Genomic DNA, 21,295 nt, shown 5'->3' with positions numbered 1-21,295 from the left:
TGTATCTACATGGAAACTAAGTAGGGAAAGTTGACGGAGGGTCAACTACGATGGTATCTGATCAAGCGTGGAAAATGGCTCCTGAGAGCCCTTGTATCCTACCTTGTGCTGTTACACGCTTTCCTAACTGTTTCAATTTGATTTAAATTATTAACCGCTGTTTGATTTATGTGATTGCATGTTTTGGGGCACCACTGAGCTTTAGCTCACCCCACGTTTATTGTTTTCCTTAACAGGTTCTGGAAACTGAAAGCTGGATGCTTACTCATGTTTTCCTGTTGGATTGTATTTGAATATTATAACTTATTATGTGGACTGTAATGTGTTATTTGAGATAATGCACTTTTCCTTTGGATTGCCACTTGAAGCTGGAAAATGTGTAACCTTAATTCGATTATTTAGCTTGTAAGCTGTATAATGGATTTATGCATTTTATCTATACGGTTTGCGATGACTTTGTACTTTGGTAAGTAGCACGTAGGACGCTTAAGGGCCTCGACTGGCGATTTTATCATCGCTATCTTTGAAGATACTGTGGCTTTAAGGATGACTCCATTCGAGAAAACTTGTTTTTGTAATAAATTAAGTTATCCTTGAAAGGATTTGGGCTAGAATGCTTGCGTGAGTCCTGGCGAGAGTTGGGCAGACGGCCCGCCAACCCTTTGGTTCGCCTCAGGGGGAAGTGGGGTTGCCACAGGTGGTATCAGAGCCTAGGTTAGAAAAGCTATTCAAGAGACTTAATAGATGTGTTAGAAACCCTAATCCTCTCTAGAAATAAGAATGGAGACCTTAGTTATACGTTAAGTGATATCCGATCCAATTAGCTGTTTAAGTTCTAATCTTTAAGTTTTGATCATTTTGTAGGTATGGAAAATGGAAACGGACATGCTAACGGGGGTAGTGCGGCTAATGGACATGCGGAGCCGCTTAGATCCATCTCCTACAGGCCATGAGGCGGAGGAGCTCATATACGTTACTCACCTGCTGACAGGCACCCTAGGTGTCTGTGCCGAGCCATGTACGCGTATCCCAATGAGCTAGTGTTATCCTTAGACAACGAGCGCCGCCAGTTGAGGGACGCTAACTTCACCCTGACCCAGGACGTAGAGGAGCTGGGTATAATGGTGGATACTCAGTTTGACCGCATAGCTGATTTAGAGGTTAGGCTCACTGCTGAGCATCATCTACTGGAGGCTGCCCGCTTGGAGATAGAGCGGCAAAAGTCTAGGGCGACTCGATTAGCAGAGAGGATGCGTGATAGGAGCGCAGGCATCAGGGCTGATGCTGCGATGATGATGGATGAGGCCACTAGCTTTATCCAGGGAGGTGAGCAAGCAGGTGTAGAGGAGGATCCGGAAGAGGATCCGGAGGAGGACATTGCTCCTGATAGCCCTGCTCAGGGATAGATTAGGACTCACCTGGTTACACTAGACATAGAAGGCTAGACAAGGGACATTAGTTAAGTCATCAAGTTTTGTCTAGGTGGATGACTTACCCCGAGGCACTATAACCCTAATTTTTGTATAAGGGATTAGCTGTATATGTTTATGTTAGCTTAGGTGCCTTATTTCTGGAAATGTCCCAACTTGTTATTTGTATGACTTTTCTATGGAATTATATGTTAAGTGTTTTATTTATCTTTTCTTTATTTCCATATTGATTTTATTTACCAAAAAGAATGGTAATAATCATAAATAAATAATACTTTTGCCTAATTGACCTATCCTTCCGTAATAGGCATATTTAGAATATGGATCGCCAAGTGATAGGAAGGAGCCGGGGGAGACCCACTAGACAACACCCGGAAGCGGGTGGTGATAGGGAACCCGAGGTCGATCAAGACCAAGGGCAGGAAGGTGTGGCCGGAGACCGGGTGGCCACCGCAATTGACCGTATTACTGAAGTTCTCGAGCGATTGACTGAGCGCCAAACCACTAAACCAGTGCATCAACCAGGAGGCCCAGTTGACTCCGATGATCGGGCACTGGAAAGATTTCTGAAATTTGGACCTCCCAAATTTTATGGAGGACCCGAGCCGGAAGTGGCCGAAGGCTGGTGGGAGAGAATCACTGAGATTTTCGCCGCCTTGAACTATACCGAGGAGCGAAAAGTGACTTTTGCTACCTTCCAGTTTGAGGGAGCTGCCCGCTCCTGGTGGAACCTGGTAAGGGTTACATGGGAGACTAACCATACGCCAAGGACTTGGGCAAACTTCACAAGGGAGTTCAATGCCAAATTCCTTCCACCTCTCATTCAGGAGAAGAGAGAGGATGATTTCATTAGATGCAAACAAGGGGCGATGAGTGTCGCCGAGTATGAAGTCTAGTTCACAAAGCTGTCACGCTTTGCACCTGAGTTGATAGCCACCGAGCAAAGGCGTGTTCGGAGGTTTGTGCAGGGTTTGAATGTGGAACTACAGGAAAGCTTAGCCGCTGTAAGAATAGATACCTTTGCTGAGGCTGTTGAAAGAGCGCAGCGAGTTGAAATAGCCAGAGCTCAAGTGAAGTCTTTTCAGTCCAAGAAAAGATTTGCTCCTAGCAGTAGTCGTGAGCCGACTTTTGGGAATGCTCCACCGGCCAAAGTGGGCCGAGAAACTAGTGGAGTGAATAGTTCTGGAGCACCAAGAGGCGCCCAAGCAAGAGGAAACGGGGCCAGGAATGCAGGAGGACGAAATATTGGAGCTAGAGGGGGACCAATTGGAAGAGGACAACCTAGGAATCGGCCGCAAGGGGGTCGAGCAATAGTTCCTCAAGTGACATGTGCTTATTGCAAGAAACCTGGTCATTCTATGGATAGTTGCTGGAAGAAGCAAGGAAGGTGCTTGAGATGTGGAAGTAGTGAGCACCAAATCTCAGGATGTCCAAAGGTGCAGGAAGGGACTCCTCAGAAAGCTAGATCAAACACTTCTGGAGGGAGCCGGCCAACAGTTCCTGCCAGAGTGTATGCTATAGATGATCAACCCGTACCTGATTCCTCGGAAGTTGTGGAAGGTACACTTCCAATTTTTCATAGATTAGCTAAAGTGTTAATTGACCCTGGTGCAACGCATTCATTTGTAAATCCATCTTTTATGTCTGGAATAGATGTGCAACCCGTTAGATTACCCTATGATCTTGAAGTTAGGACACCAATGGGTAATAAGAAGGTAACCACTAGCTTGACTTATAGGAATTGCGAATTCTGGGTTGGAGAGCAAAAAATGTTAGTGGATCTGATCAGTTTGGATATAAAAGGTTATGATGTTATCATAGGAATGGATTTCCTAGGTCACCATCATGCTAAGCTTGATTGCCGAGCGAAAGTAGTGGAGTTTTGTATACCCGGAGAAGCAACCCTGAGGTTAGATGTCAAAGGTAGGTTAGCATCTTCTGCTATGGTCTCGGGAATACGGGCAAGGAAGATGTTATCTAAAGGAGCTCAAGGTTTCATAGCCTTCTTAATCAATACTCCCAGTGATCAAGTAAGATTAGAAGATGTGCTAGTGGTACGGGAATTTGCGGATGTTTTCCCCGAAGAATTAACGACTCTACCGCCGGAGAGAGAAGTGGAGTTTAAAATCGACTTGGTGCCTGGAACGGCTCCAATTTCTAAGACTCCGTACCGAATGGCTCCTTCCGAGCTTAAAGAGTTGAAAATCCAATTACAAGACCTGTTGGAGAAAGGTTTCGTGAAGGAAAGTGACTCACCATGGGGAGCGCCCGTTCTATTTGTTAAGAAAAAGGACGGGAGTTTGAGGCTATGTATCTATTACCGAGGGTTAAATGAGGTTACTATTAAGAATAAATACCCTCTACCATTGATTGATAGTTTGTTCGACTAACTGCAAGGATCAGTGGTCTTCTCTAAGTTGGATTTAAGGCAAGGGTATTACCAGCTGAAGATTAAGAAGGAAGACATACCCAAGACTGCTTTTAGTACAAGATATGGACATTTTGAGTTCGCAGTCATGCCTTTTGGTTTAACTAATGCACCAGCTGCATTTATGGATTTAATGCAGAGAATTTTTAAGAAATACCTGGACCAATTTGTAGTAGTTTTTATAAATGATATTTTGATATACTCCAAGACTCAGGAGGAACACGTTAAGCACTTGGAGATAGTATTGCAGATACTAAGAGAGCATAAGTTGTATGCAAAATTCAGCAAGTGCGAGTTTTGGTTAGAGGAGATTTCCTTTTTAGGGCATAAGGTTTCCAAAGATGGAATTGCCGTGGATCCGGCAAAAGTTGAAGCCGTTATGAATTGGAAGCGGCCAGAAACTCCAACTGAAATCAGAAGTTTCTTGGGTTTAGCAGGTTATTATAGGCGATTTATCCAGGATTTTTCGAAGATTGCAGGACCTATGACCGAGCTAACCAAGAAAGGAAATAAGTTTATCTGGACTCCAAAATGCGAGTCAAGTTTTCAGGAGTTAAAGAGGCGTTTAACATCCGCTCCTGTTTTGGTGTTACCTGACGGAGACGAAGGTTATGCCGTGTACTCCGATGCCTCTGGAGAAGGTCTCGGATGTGTTTTAATGCAAAAGGGTAAAGTAATTGCTTATGCTTCCGGAAGATTGAAGCCTCATGAACAGAACTACCCAACTCATGACCTAGAGTTAGCAGCAGTGATTTTTGCCTTAAAGAAATGGAGACACTACTTGTATGGCGTGACTTTTGAGGTTTTTACAGATCATAAGAGCCTCAAGTATTTGTTCTCCCAAAAGGAACTGAATTTGAGACAAAGGCGATGGGTAGAATTTTTGGAAGATTATGATTGTTCGATCAACTACCATCCAGGAAAAGCAAATGTGGTAGCTGACGCTTTAAGTAGAAAGGCCCAAATAGCGGGGTTGATGGTTAAAGAATGGGACATGCTAGAAGAAATAAGTAATTGGAACCCTCGCTTGGAGAAATTGAAGATATTATTTGGGAATTTATCTCTGAAATCACCATTACTAGAGCGTATTAAGGAGGCTCAGGAATCGGACCCTGTGATTCAGAAGAATTTGGAGAAAGTACAAAAAGGGGAAATCCTAGATTTTAAATTAGGGTCTGAAGGTGTATTGAGGTTCCGAGATCGTATTGTGATTCCGGCAGATGAAGAGATCAGAAAAGAAATTTTGGAAGAATCACATCGATCAAAGTATACTATACATCCAGGAGTGACCAAGATGTATCATGATGTGAAGAGTTTATATTGGTGGGAAGGTTTGAAAAAGGACGTGGCAGAGTATGTACAGAAATGTTTAACTTGCCAACAAGTAAAAGCAGAACATCAAAAGCCCTCTGGTTTGTTGCAACCGTTAGAAATCCCTGAATGGAAATGGGAACACATCACCATGGATTTTGTAACGGGACTGCCTAAAAGTCAAAAAGGATTTGATGCAATTTGGGTAATAGTCGATCGACTCACTAAGTCTGCACATTTCCTACCTGTGAGCATGAGTTTTTCATTGGAAAAATTGGTCAAGTTGTACACAGAAGAGATCCTAAGGCTACATGGTATTCCAGTGAGTATCGTGTCCGACCGAGATCCAAGGTTTGTCTCGCGTTTTTGGCAGAAATTTCAAGAGTCTTTGGGGACCAAGTTGAAATTTAGTACTGCGTACCATCCCCAAACCGACGGGCAATCGGAAAGGACAATCCAAACTTTGGAGGACCTGCTAAGGTCGTGTATACTGGATTTTGGAGGTAAATGGAGTAAATATATGACCTTGGTAGAATTTGCATATAATAATAGCTATCAGGCTTCGATTCAAATGGCACCTTATGAAGCTTTGTACGGGAGAAGGTGTTGATCTCCGATTCATTGGGATGAAGTTGGAGAAAAGAAGATTTTAGATCCTACAGCCATACCTTGGATAGAAGAAGCCCAGGAGAAGGTGAAACTAATTAGAGAAAGGCTTCAAATTGCCCAAAGTAGACAAAAGAGCTACGCCGACACAAGGAGGAAAGATTTGGAGTTTGAAATAGGGGACAAGGTTTTCCTAAGAGTTAAACCCTTGAAGAGCGGAGTAGTATCTAAGAAAGGTAAGAAACTGAAGCCAAGGTATATCGGACCTTTTGAAATTTTGAGGAAAGTTGGGAATGTAGCATACCAGCTGAAATTGCCTGCAAGCATGGCTAAGATTCACGATGTATTTCACGTTTCCATGCTTAGGAAATATTATCCTGACCCGAGCCATGTGTTACAACTGGAAGGAATTGAAGTGGATGAGACACTAACCTATGAAGAAGAACCAGTTAAGATTTTGGAAAGAGAAGTGAAGGAGCTGAGGAACAAGAAAATCCCTCTGGTAAAGATGTTATGGAGAAATCATGGACTGGAGGAAGCAACTTGGGAATTAGAAGAGGATATGCAGAAAAAGTATCCTGATTTATTTTCTTAGAAATTGTGAATTTTGAGGACAAAATTCTTGTAAGGAGGGGAGGATGTGAGAACCCTGAAAAATGGATATATAAATTAGTGCATATTTCATTTGCATTTCTTTTATTGTTCAATAACTTCTAGCATTACTTTTAATTGTTCACAATTAAGCGTGTAAAAATAGGTTTATGTGAAAAATACTATACTTTTCCAAAGTTATGAAATTTCTTGGTTTTATTTGCCTAAATTAATATCTTTAGGGTTGGATTAAATTTTCGCCTTAAAATAAATTATTTAAATTCCAATGATAAATTCTGTTTAGTGCCAACGATAAATGTTAAATTTTTATTACAAGGTCAAACTTGATTTTAATAAGAAACTAATAAAGTAAGAATGTTGGGAACCAAATAGTAAACGATAAATATTCGATAAAACGGTTTAAGTACACTAACGTATTATTAGGCCATCAAATCACACTTGGGGACAATTGTTGAAATTAAGATAGAATTGAGGATTAAGAAGAGGTTAGGGGGCAAAGTGAAAGGACCAAAATGCCCTTCGCAATTCACCAAATCTCCACTACACCGCAACCATCACCATGCACGGCCAAACACTCTCTCTTACAGCCTTCCATAACCGCCCCAATTGGCCAATCCTAATCTCACCAATTCCATACGTAAACCATCTCCACACTCCACCAATTCTGGCCTCAAACATCTTCTAAAACCGGCACCATACACATCCCTCTTTCTTTCACATATCAAGATACAATTCCAAGTCCTCTGCACAAACAAGACTTCGGACAGCAGCCTAGCACCGCCCATACCACCAATCCAAATCCATTGCCAACTCCACACTCAACCTCACCACACTATTATCTTTCCCATCTCACAAACACCAAACTCATTTCATCATCTGCACCACTTCACCGAGACCACAACACTTCCTCTCCACCATTACATTGTTATCATCGACCGAGAGTGAGGGAGAGGTCGAGCTGCTCCATAAAGCCGAGAGTGAGGAAGGAAGCTGAGAGTTGCGATTCCATTTCTGGTTCTGTCCGCAAGCATCGAAGAGGGCGGAGAGGAGGAGGAGCCGTGAGCAGACTTTCCTCTGCATTTCCCAAGCTCAGCCGGTAGTCATCCAGCTTCCACCATCACCAGCTGCAACCACTACAACCCAACCAGAACCAACTTACCCGTGTTTGAGGAGAAGAGCCGAGAGAAAGGGATAGACTTCAGCGTTCTGTCGAGTGAGTGAGCACCTAGTAAGGTAAATTTCTGGACTATAAAATGGATAACCAGTGGTAATATAAGCAAGCTCTGGACTTGCATGAGAGGACTTTAAGTTCGGATGACATAATTAGCTAGATGATGAATTGATATTAAGCTACCAGAATCTGGTTTGGAAGAGTAAATGGTTCTGCCGTATGCTAAGCATGTAAATTGTGGGATGATCAGAGGTTGAATTTGTGTTTAATCACCTGAAAACAAAATGATAAAGTCATGCATGTATTGTGGAACAATCGGATGATGAATTCAAGTTATTAGAAAAATTTCTGTTTTGGTTAAATGTCCCTGCCGAGTAGCTGAGTTGGAATCGCAGCTCTAATGTGTTTTCCGGAAATGATTTGAGCATGCATGGGTGATTAACTAATCGAATCTCGGATGATTATTATGATTAGAGTCATGCATGAATTTAATTAGCCTGGATTACTTCGGAAATAAAAATGAAATAGAACTTTTCACATGCAAACTCATCTGAGTGTAGTCTCACCAAGTTCTGGAATTATGAATGTGTTTTGCTTCTGCCGAGCTGATTTTTCTGGTCTGGATGTTAGCTAATTAACTAAGCAATTGTGCATGTGAGAATTACGGGCAAAATAAAAGGCTTTAACTGAAGAAAATATCGGATGATGAACTAAGGAGCTTAGAAAATTCTGTTTTGTTGAGAATGATTCTGCCGAAAGAATGGTTTGGAAATGCAACTGAAATTCTGTTTTTCTTGTGATAACCTGAGCACTCAAGTGTATTTAGCCGAGTAGAACTTAATGTTTATGATGTCTAGGACCCTGCATGTTAATTCGATGAAGTTGATTGATGAATTAAGGAACCTAAGAAATTCTGGTTTGATGAAAACCTTCTGCCGAGACTAACTAAGAAATGATTTGCTTAATTTGCTTAAGTATGACAAGCTGTGGTTACAATCTTAACTATCCAAGTGAAGACGAAATGCTTAAGGGCCTGCATGTTGAGTTACATGATTGGACAATGAAACTAGGAACTTGGAAAATAAAATGAAAGCCGAAAAATTGGTTCATGAATGATCATTCGAGAATAGTTGGTAAAATTTCTGGATTTGTGTTAGTTGAGTCTAATCGTAGCTTGAACCTGGATTTGATTTGAAAACCTCTACTAGCTAGCTACGTGTTTACATGTCCTAATAGAGTACCAAAAATTCTGTTTTAACCAAAGAAAATTCTGTTTTAGAACCATTGTTATTTCTGGAAATCTTGAGAGAAGCCGTGAGGTTTAAACCTGGAAATTTTGGGGTTTGTAACCATGGTTTAAATTCAACTCTTAAACTGGAAATGTTCATTATCTTGCTATGTGTTTAAATGCTGAATTTGAGTAACTAACACCATGATTAAACCAAGGGAAAAATTCGAACTAAAGTAGATTGGTTGCTGGAAATTTTGGGTGATAGCCGAAGGGGTATGAACCAGAATTTCAATATCGTTGGAAAATTTCAATTTGTTTCTGGAAATTTATTTTATTTCCTTGGATTATGGTGGCTCAGAATTTCATAAGAGATACAAATTTTAAGATATACAATTTGTTCAGCAATGAACCAATTAGTACATATAAAGCTGAAACCAAAAACGCTAGTATACAATTGCTGGAATTTTCGTTGAGATAGCCGAGAATTGAGTTGAAAAATTTGCTTGGTTCTTGGAAATTTTTCTTGAAAAATGATGCTTGGAATATGTTGTTTTGGAGCCCTATAAGAAATGTACGCTGGTTTGAATAAAAACTTTTGGTGTGAAAAGAAAAGAAAAAGGAGTTTTTCATAAGTGAAAAATGAAACTCCAGATTTTCGGAAGTCCCTGACCAGTCTCGATAAAACGGTTATATCTTGGTGTAGGAAAATCCGTTTAAGGCGCCGTCAGCGGCATTTGAAACTAGAATCATAGATCTTCGCCCTGTAGAAATTTCGTATTTTTTTACTCCATGTGTACTATTGTCGGTGAATTTTCAAAGTAAACTGTTTGGCATGAATGACCTGTTTCATTTTAAATCTCAACTTGAATTCGGATTGAGACCTTATATTACTAGTGGTTCAAACTCTTGACTGAATTGTGGTTTGACCCTTGGGTGTTCCTGAAATTTTCAAAGGATTAGAGGGTAAGAAGGTACTTGCTAAACGTATGCTTAAGCCTGGCTAGTGAAACAATTTCTACTCGTATTCCAATGTCCGCAAAGCTAATGGTCGGCATTATTTTTCATCGAAGCATAATGTGTCGAAATTGGTTGATGGTGGGCTCTATGAATTCCCACCCTGCATGGATAACTGAATTGCTGAAATTGTTTAGAAATCTGTGCTACTATTTTGTGAAACTGTGAGTTGATATAAGTACTGATTACCAAGTGCTAAGTATTGACGAAGCCTTGGTAAATTTTCCTGCTTATGCTTAGATATAAATTTGTTGGAACACAGGGCTAAGAATTGACGAGCCCTAGTGTTATTACTGTTTAAATTCTAATTGTGCAATATTGAGGAAATGTGATTTTGGATTGGAATCGAAAATGTGAGAAGTTGTACCGACCTTATGACTCCAAGTAAACGCTTGACTAAGTAAATGAAAAATATTTTGCTTTAAGTCTCGAACGGTACAGATTTAGCATCGTATTGCTAAACATAGTGTCTACTATTTTTGCCTTAGAAACTTGGGCAACATGACTTTTATTCCTTAAGTTAGACTAGCCTTATCAATTTGGGAAAATGATTCTCCCAGACTCAAAACCTTAGTTTTGTTCCAAATTCCTTCCTTCTTTATAAATCGTTTAAGACTAGTCGGAACTAAGGAAAATTTAAAAGGTGAAACTCGATCACTTTAGTTTTAAACGTAGAAACCTGCTTGGCAAGAAGAAAAAAACCTTATTTTAGCAACATTTTTCAATAGACCTTACCCTAAAGCCTTAGCAAAGATTTTTGTAGGCACAACCACTCCAATGAACTTTTTCCAAGGTATACTTTTAGCCTTGATATTAATTATCTTGCCGACTTATTTTAAGAAAATAATAATAGTATTTTCTTCGAGGAAAAGTATTCCAGGAATATTATAAGAAACTATTGTACGGTTCTCCCAAGCTCGATTCCAAGTAAAATATTTTGAGAAAAAGTAAACTAGCAACATGCTAGAAAACTCTACATGTGCAAGCCAAAAGTTCCAATAGAAAACTTATGGCTTAAATTCTGATATTCTAGGATTTTACGAGGACGCGGAACTCGATCCTCAATCCAATATCTGAACTTCACTCTTGGTGAGTGTCCCTGCTTGTTCTATGTTATGTGGTTAAGCGCTTTATCAATTCGCTATGTGATAATTGTCAAAATGTAATAAATGATTTTGATCCATCGAAGTGAGCAGTGTGTACTTTATCGCACTAGCCGTTCGAGTGGTGACATGTGTGAAACATTTTCTACTGAATCTGTGAATCTAAATGTAGTTGCGTCGCTGGGTGAATCCCTCGACATCTGAATCCAACTACCATAACATCTGAATCTGTAGTTGCGTCGTTGGGTGAATCCCTCGACATCTGAATCCAACTACCATAACTTCTGAATCTGTAGTTGCGTCGTTGGGTGAATCCCTCGACATCTGAATCCAACTACCAAAATGTCGTTGGGTGAATCCCTCGACAAATTTATTACGGGTATATCTCGAGTATACTGCGTCGGTAGATGAAGTTTGGGCCCAAAGCAGAGGTATGAATGGTGACGGGTTAGGATTAAAATAAGTGTATCTACATGGAAACTAAGTAGGGAAAGTTGACGGAGGGTCAACTACGATGGTATCTGATCAAGCGTGGAAAATGGCTCCTGAGAGCCCTTGTATCCTACCTTGTGCTGTTACACGCTTTCCTAACTGTTTCAATTTGATTTAAATTATTAACCGCTGTTTGATTTATGTGATTGCATGTTTTGGGGCACCACTGAGCTTTAGCTCACCCCACGTTTATTGTTTTCCTTAACAGGTTCTGGAAACTGAAAGCTGGATGCTTACTCATGTTTTCCTGTTGGATTGTATTTCAATATTATAACTTATTATGTGGACTGTAATGTGTTATTTGAGATAATGCACTTTTCCTTTGGATTGCCACTTGAAGCTGGAAAATGTGTAACCTTAATTCGATTACTTAGCTTGTAAGCTGTATAATGGATTTATGCATTTTATCTATACGGTTTGCGATGACTTTGTACTTTGGTAAGTAGCACGTGGGACGCTTAAGGGCCTCGACTGGCGATTTTATCATCGCTATCTTTGAAGATACTGTGGCTTTAAGGATGACTCCATTCGAGAAAACTTGTTTTTGTAATAAATTAAGTTATCCTTGAAAGGATTTGGGCTAGAATGCTTGCGTGAGTCCTGGCGAGAGCTGGGCAGACGGCCCGCCAACCCTTTGGTTCGCCTCAGGGGGAAGTGGGGTCGCCACAGTATTCATAACGTGTTTCATGTGTCCATGCTGAAGAAGTATCATCCAGACCCTTCTCATGTTTTACAACCGGAGAATATTGAGATCGATGAAACCCTGACCTATGAGGAGAGACCGATAAAACTTCTGGATCGAAAGGTGAAGGAATTGAGGAACAAGCAGATACCACTAGTGAAAGTTCTATGGAAGAACCATGGAGTAGAGGAGGCAACATGGGAAGTTGAAGAAACATTCAGAGAGAAGTATCCAGACTTGTTCATCAACCAAGGTAAATTTCGAGGACGAAATTTTCTTAAGGGGGAGAGGATGTGAGAACTCGTAAAAACTATTATTTTATGCCTAATTTATGGCTTAATAAATTATTTAATTGGATTTTTATTCCAAGGAATATTTTCTAGTCTTATTAGACCTAAATACATGGTAATATAACTTCGTTATATTTTTAAAATGATTCGTTTCGAAAATTAATTTCCTGGAGCGCGTTTAGTAAAAAAATAGTGAATGGTACTTGGAGATTTTATCCGCGTAGTAGCACAATAAGCTTGGAATATTGGAGACTTGTACTATGGTCCTAAAATAGGTAATCTTATGAATAAATACTCAAGTGATAGTTAATAGTGCAATCGTTATAAGAATTTCTCGGAAGTTTCGCGTTATAGCGTTAAAATTGACGGTACGCGTTTTCACACGTGCGACTTTATTTGAAGGACTTTAGACCCTTATTTCGGGACAATTAAGAGTGAAGAATATTTACATGAATATATACGCATTGGAGGTTTAGTGCACTAGTGAACCAAACGCGCGAGAAAATCGAGTCGTAATCGCACCAAACGGCCCCTAATGAGAGTTGACTTTTGGGTGAATTTACACCACTCATTTCACCTTCTCTTGGAAGCTAACTTGGATCAAATCACACTCTTTCTTCTCTCTCCTCATTGCCGACCAGCCCTCCCCTCTCTCTAACTCCATTGCTTCAAAATTTCACCTCACAAATCTCACTCAAACCACCCCAAATCATCTCCAAATTCAACCAAACTTGCACCACACTTAGCTTAATACTTGAGGATCATTTTGAGCTGCAAACAAGGGCTGAAAATCACGGTTTTTCTGGGGTAAAAGAGGGCTAAAAATTCAGCTTGAACATCAAACCAAAGTAAGTGATGATCCACTCTTGGAAACTTGAAGTTTGGAAGCTATCTTACCTTGTTAAGTTCATGCATGCATTTGGTTAGCTTGATATGGTTGTAAAATGTGAAAGTGGGCTCTTTGTATTCCCACACTTGGGTTGTTGTTGCTGATTAGAGGATTAATGTTGGATTTAATGGTAGTTTAATGGTTATAATGATGGATTCATGGAGTATTATTGTTGGAAACTCAAAGTAGAGGTCATGACAAGAAATTTCTGAAACTGCCCCTGTTTTGTTCGGCCATGATAAGGCCCATTTTTGGTGATTTATTGGCATGAACCTGATGTTTATATGTTATATTATATGTGTAAAAATTTTCATTGGAAAACATTAACGTTTGGATGGGCAAAAGAATTTATTCGTGAACTAGGCAAACTGGAAAATTATTTTCGGGTAACTCTGTCCAGCGGTAGAATTTTGACCATAACTCTGTCCTCGGGTGTCAAAATCAAGTGCCATTGGTGGCGTTCGAAACTAGACATTCCTGGCTTTAATTTGAGATAAAATGCACATTCTGATTCTTTGTGAGTGATCCGAACCAAACGTTTTAAGTTAGCTGTCCTGTCTCTCGGATTTGCTGGAATGGCTTGTAGAGGCAGCAACTTGAGGCTCAATTTTGAGCTGGTTGCTTGCCGAATTTCAGAACATTTCCTTCTGTGAACTTTTAGTCCTATGAATGTATTTTCTAACACCATAAACCATACCTCATTCCGAGTTAAATTGACTGAGTTGTGACTAAAACAAGTGGACTGCTCTGTTTTGGAAAAACGTAATATTTGGACTGATTTGGGACAAAAACTTGGGAGTGATCTTATTAATTGAAATTTTGATGCTAAACCATTACCAAAGGTATCATGGATGTATCTTAGACCTTTATTTCACCAATGAACCATGGTTGGATAGCTTTCTTGGTTAAACGATTGGAAATTGGGAAATGAAAGTCAAAAGGCAGATTGCCTTAGAATTTTTCCTGGAATTTGGTTGACTAATTAACTATCTTTCCGAAGGTATTTTCCCCTGAAATTTGATAGAGCGGTACCTTTCATATGGTAGTAAAATACTACCAATTTTGGTACCAATCCAAGTTCGTTTCGATACCTAATTAAATTTCTAGTGTTGGAGGTTCAAATCTGGAAATTCTTCTCCAGTCTTGAATTTCCCCAACTTTGAGCTACCGTATCTCGGTACTCGAAACTCCGATTCTTGATCCGCTTGTTTTGTTATAAACCTCACTTGCAACACTACTTGAGTAACAAATTTCAGAGGCTGGTTTGCAACGTGTGAATCGTGCCGAATTTTCAAAGTTGGCCGAAATCCAACTTAATTCTGCCTTGTAAACCAATCCTGCATCTTCAAGCTCATTTTTGAACACTTTCCACTTCGATTCATGGAAAAGTGTCTTCTAGGAACTTATAGTACTTTCTAAGAGGTTTCCAACGGTATAAAGTTTTCCAATTCTCGACTTATGCCGAGTGAGTTACGATTTTTCAAAGATTCATATTAAAACTGAAAATTTTCCAATTTTAAAGAAATAGAGTTTTTCAAGAACTCTTTATTCTTTTGATATTCTTAAACGTTTTGCTCACGATTTTCATGATAAACCCTCAATTAATATTATACTTAATGAAACGCAAGTTGAACCTCGATTTACGAGTAATTGAGGTTCCTTTTGTGAAATAATCTTAAGATTGTACTAATGTACAATCTTCCTCGATAATTGGATTATTGAGTGATTATCCACTATTAATTGCCAGGCGCACAAGGAGACCTCCAAGAGGATCTTACAGTGGATACTTGAATCACCAAAGAATAATCCCTATTGAATTGCTCGGTGAGTGTCAAGTGTGTGAATTCTTGATACTTGCTTAATTGTGGTAATTGTTGGGAATTTTAAAAAAATAAGGGCGGGTGCGTACTTTATCGCACTCGTTCTAATTTCAAATGAATGATTGAAGTGTATTGAATGAATGAAATGTATTGAATGAATGAATGAAATGCAATGTTATGTTATGATTACATATGTCGTTGGAGTGAACCTCCTCGACTTTCAAATGAATGGGGGACGCCCAAACTCATAGGCCAACCTTAGACTCGAGCCGGCAATGGGCTTGGTCGGGGACTTGGGTAAGCCATGAGATATATATAAGCTCGACCTAATGAGAGGTCTTGCTTGGCATACTCGTGGAGTATCGCCTTATAAATGACTTGTGGGCCCTTGAGGTGTACGGTGGACGGAGGGAAGTAAGTGGTGATCTACGGTAATGGAAATACCGACCCGGTTGACAGGAGGGTCAACGCGGGAAGGTATACGAATGACATCGGCAGATCGAGTGGAACTTAGCTCTTGAGAGCTACTATATCCTTGAATTGTTTCTGATTACTTTTCCTGTTCGAATGATTGATTATTGAAGGGACATGGTTTTATTTATTAAATTTGGGATTGCTATTTGAACAAAGTGCTTGCATGTGTGTTCTTGGCCTCACGAGCGTTTTGCTCACCCTATAGTTTGTTTTCCTTAACAGGACCGAATCTCGGAGAAGTTTGGAGAAAACCCTTTGCTGTACTTTTGTTTTAAGGTTTTCTATTGTTAGTGGCTATGTCCTTTGTAGGGATTGTACTTGTGGAATTGAAGTGTAACTTTTGGGTCTGGCGTATATTTTGGATTTAAGTTGTATCTTGAACGCCCTATTCATGGGTGGAGTAATAGATGATTTTATGCTTGAACGCTTCCGCATTATTTGTATTCATGTTGTTCTCTTCGATGCGTTTAGTTCGGATTTAAATTGAATGAAATTGCTTTAGTCCTGGCGAGAGTTGGGCAGGCGTCCGTGGATACCCTTTGGTCCGCCTTAGGGAGATGTGGGGCGTCACAAACTGGCTAGTCTATGCTCTCATCCTGCTCGCCGTCCCCTGTTAAGGAAAACAAAACTAAAGGGATGAGCTTGAAAGCTCAGTGAGGTTCCGAACACATATACAAGTAATAAACCCATTACATTAACCCATAATTCAAGAAAACATTTACAATACAAAGCGATAAACACAATCATTAAAAGGATACGTGCTCTCAAGGAGCCATTCATTCATTCGTTCATTCCTTCATTCTCCTTTCATTCCCTTATACCTTCAATCATTTGAAAATGCATTTTTTGTCAATAAAACCCCTCGTTCATTCATTCGTTCATTCATTTCATTCACCCCCTTCCTGGACATTGGCCAGACTCCACAAGACTTCAAGGTAATACTCGAGTATACCAAACGTTCGCCCAAGTCACCATATCGCCCGACCGAGTCCACTTTTGGCTCGACTCGATCGGTGACAAGGGGCAGTGGCTAGTTCAGCCAAAAGGCTTACATTCATGAATAAGTAACATTTCAATCGTTCAATCATTGAAAATTTCACAATCATTTAGGCTGAGTGCGATAAAGTACCACTTGCCTAGAAAACTCGTTTTGGCTAATCATTGAAAGCGTTTAACATGTTATCAGTCATATATTAGCCATATAATCAAGAAACATAACAAACAAGGAACACTCACCTATACAAGCAAAATAACGTCCAATTCCTCAATCACCAATGAAACCTAAAATTAAGCAAGAGAACATATTACAAGTTATCTAGTAAATCAACTAGGTAAAATTAAAGGAAGTCCGACTAATTACTAGTAGGACGTATAAAGATGATTCTTAAGTGAAAAGAGGGTATTTGAATTTGTGGTCGGAAATAATTAGGGTTTTGTAATCCAAGCGAGAAACCAAATTCAAAAGGGTTATAAAATTTTCTAATGGAAATCCTTTAACTAACGACAAGTCAGAATCCAACTAGATAGGCTAAGAAATACTGTTTTTGGAATCATTTATATGGTTCAAAATCATCTCATATTCAAGTAGATATTATAGACTAAATGCCTTAATGAAATTCATGTAAAAGGGATGACAAAATACCCAAGAAAAACCCTAAACCACTCCTAGTAAGTAAATATTTGGAGTTTCCAATTGAAGAAGGATCATGTTTTAAGATGGAAAAACAGTCATAAGATTTGCCAATCGAAAATATATAAGTTCAAATAGAAACTTAGCTCTTAAGCGAAAATTTGGGCAGCACGCCCTTTGTGTTTACCTATTTTCCAGCCATTTATGGCTTCATTATTTTTCCTCAACCAATCCCAAAGTCATACATATCATTGATTCAAGTCAATAGCCATTCCATAGGCTCAAAACAATATAAGAACAAAAATTAAACTAATAACAAGTGCGGAAATGCAATCTAGCAAAAGACAGATTTGACGTGTGGTTGCGGAAAGAACACATCCGAGGCTACGCTTATTGGATTGCGATGAATCTTATGCCGTTTCAAAGCTAAGACATAGGGCTACAATTTCATGAAGATCACTTAGTCCAGTTTCCAATGCAACCTAGTCAAATTCCCTGTTTACGGAACCAAAATCCAACTAGTCGGCTAATTAACCGCACTACCTTTAAATGGCTATATCTCAGGTTACCAAGGTCCGATTAAGGTGTTCTTGGAGGCATTTAAAAGCTAAGACAGAACACTAAAACTTTCATGTTTTGATCATTGGCTAAATCAGTATGGATCATAGTGAATAAACACAACGAAATAGGCTAAACTGTCCACGCGGAACTCTGGAATGTAACCTAGAACAGAGAGGGTATTTTGGTCTTTTCATAAGTTACGTTTCTCCGATTGAGCTGAAATTTTGTAGGTACGTATAAAATATCATTATCTACAACTTTTATGTTTTAGGACAAGCCTAATTCAGCCTCTAACTATGAGTACTAAAACCAGGCAGAACTGAACTGAAATTTTCCAGAAATCTGGGATTCTTGCAATCAATTGCTAATTTCCTTATTTTTGGCTTGCTTCACTACCTTAACTTCCCATATCAGATTATAAACATCAAAGCCCAATTTTTAAGCACTAGAAAAATTATAGGAAAGCTGTAACAATTCCAATAAAAATGGAAAATCATGATCCAAGCCTCTATTTCACCACATACATCAATAATTCAACCATATGTGACATATTTAGCAGCTAATCGCGAATTTAATCAAAGAGTCAAGGTTCTAGCATGTATACCTTTCCAAGGAGACTAGAAACAAGTGTTTAAGGCCTTTGTTCCTCAAGAAAATTACACCGGTAGGTAGCCCTTGTGCTAGATAACAACTTAATCGGAGTAGATTTGCGTGAATAGAAGAAACTTTTCAAGATTTGGAGAAGAACAAGATGAACTCTCTTTGTCTTTCTCTCTCTCTCTCTCTTGTCTCGGCTATGGAGCAGAAAAAATGAAGAAGAAAGGCTGTTCTTAGGGAGTTAAGAAGACAAGAGACTAGGATTAATCTAAGCCACGAGTTTGGCCAACATTTGGCTTAATTACAACCACAAAAATTTCTCTTTCTTCTCCTTGCATTTTGCCCACATATTTTGGTCAAGAGATAACCATGAGAGGGAAGATATTTTGCTCAATTAGTGATAAGCTTGTATGGCAAGAAAGTGGTGATCAAGTGGTGGTTAAATCGGTAGCGCGCGACACCCGTCGGTCCAAGCAGTTTGTCCTTAAATCACATATACTTGGGTTTTAACTTCTAATCACTAACTTATTATTATCATTTCTAATCATATAATATTTTCTCATCCAAAAGTCACTCTTAAGCACCAAATTTGATCCTCGCTCCGTACCGGATAATTACACGACGGATACACGAAAATTCTTATTTCACCTTGAATTGAAAACGAATAGGAAAACCCTAATTTCCTATGACTTTTGGCACTTTTTCTAGGGTAATTAAGTAGCAATATGGTATAGAATAATAATTTCCAAGTAATTTTCAAATAAATGGAAATTTTCAAGAAATATGTAAGGAATTTGCAAGTCCTCACACTCTCTCCCCCTTAAGAGAATTTCGTCCTCGAAATTTTACCTTTAGTTGCCTCTGACGAGTCCGGAACTTGTCGCTTGTCTAAAGCATAAACCTTTGTCAGTACACTAGTTCGTTTCCCTTTTTCATTCACTTGTGATTTAGCTCCATCCAGTTGAGGAGTATTGCTTTCATGTGACTGTCTCCTCGGACAGCTGCTAACTTGATGATCGTCACTTCCGCAGTTTAAGCATTTTCGTCCTTTTCTCCAACAATTGCTTTCGGCATGATTTGCCTTTCCACAGTATCCACAGACCACGTGAGAAGCCGTCTTTTGGCTTTCTTGAAAACTTTTCCCAGGTCCGATTTGGCTTTCTTTAGTAGACCTTTCATCTACCGCCCCTAATGTCCATGGTGGGCGGAGTAACGGGTTCACTTTCTGCACTTTAGGAGGTGTTATTGTTTCACTTAATTCCTCCACTACACTGCCCGATGTACCTCTTTTCCGGATCTGGGAGGCTTTTATCTGTGCCTTTGCAGTCTCGATCCTTTGAGCTTTCTCAAGGGCCTCCGTAAACGTGTTCACTTGTACCGCCGCTAATGCTTCTTTGTGAGAACCCGTAATTTTTATTTTCTAGATTTCTCGTATTTTTATGGCTTGTTTTCTGCATTTTCGTGATTAAAAAAATTTCTAGATAATTTTAAGGAGCAGATATAATTTTTAGATGCTTTTTCTAGTATCGAATGGATTTTGAGAAATTAAGAGCGTATACCGGACGTGGGACCCACTAGTGCGAAAAGTTCGAAAAAATTCGACCAACTAGGTTAAGTTTTAGATACTGGAGTTAATTTATCGGGTGTTAAGAGATAAGTAGAGGTTACAATTTGGATTGATATGAGAGAGACAAGTTAGGTAGGTATTTAATAAAAGGTGACAAGTGTCACTTGGCTATTGGTTGGACCATTTGACTACTATTGCATGTCTTACCAATTGACTTAAATATCTTAAAAATTCACCAAAAATCCCTCAATCTTCTCTTCCTCTTGGCCGAATCTTTTAAGCAAGGAAAGAAAGAAAACTCTTCAAGAATTTGGCTTCCATCTTGCTTCAATCAACTTACTCAACCATCCAACCTTGATTTTGCTCCATAAAACCACTTAAGGAAGTGTTGGTGAGTTGTTGTGTGGAATTATTTGGAAAGCTAAGGTGACCAATAGTTCTCTCTCTCTCTTGTTTTAAGGTAAGTTGTGAAGAACCACCCTCCTCCTTTAATTGATGCTTAAATCATGCTTAGTGGTAGTAGAAGATGCAAGTTTACGGATTAATTCTTGATTTGTGGTTGAAATGATCAAGTTTTATTATTTTTGGGGATTTTTCTGTTTTAAAATAAGCATGATTGTGTGGCCATCTATGATGATTGGAAATGGTCTATAATGACTTAAGGAGGTGGGAAAAGTGATTAATTGCAACCAATTTCTAGTTTGGAAGAAATTTCAGAAAACTAGGGTTCTTGAGGGAGCATTCTATCCGAAATTTTAGGTCCTAGATAGAGGCTGAATTGGCCTTGTCTTAAAACATGAAAGTTGTAGGGAATGACATTTTATAGGTGTCTACAAAATTTCAGGTCAATCGGAGTAGTGTAGAATGAGATAAGTCGAAATTACTATTGCTGTTCTGGTTTTACCCCAATTGGAGAATTGCGCCTGTAATTGGTTGTTTTGGCTGGAATTGCTTCCGAATTAGTTGTTGATGCCTTCTTATGAAATTTAGCCCTGTTTCTTAGCTTTCAGATGGTTTTAGAATTTCTGGATTTGGACTTGTAGAGCCTGAGTTATGATGTTTCCGCTAGAATGTGTTTTGGTGAATCTGTTTTACATTTTTGATGTAGTATCTTGCATTTTTTACCTGTTTGCACTCAAAACTGGGTTGAGTGTCCTTCTGTGATATTGTAGCCCTGTATTTTAGCTTCGATATAGTGGCTCTTGCACCCTCATCCGATAATCATAGTGAAATTGGTGCCATTACCGCAAAATGAGGACAAAAACTGTTTTTTTCAGGGCCAAAGTTAATTGCATTTCCGAATTTTCTGGTTTCCTCTAATGTTTGTATATGCTTAGGGAACCCTGTTTTGGTAGTAGATAGAATTGGTTTCTGACTTTTAATCGAG

The sequence above is a fragment of the Coffea arabica genome, chromosome 5c (genome assembly GCF_036785885.1).
Source record: "Coffea arabica cultivar ET-39 chromosome 5c, Coffea Arabica ET-39 HiFi, whole genome shotgun sequence".
Classification (NCBI taxonomy): Eukaryota; Viridiplantae; Streptophyta; class Magnoliopsida; order Gentianales; family Rubiaceae; genus Coffea; species Coffea arabica.
The sequence above is the reverse complement of the archived record's forward strand: the minus strand, read 5'-3'. Positions refer to the sequence as shown.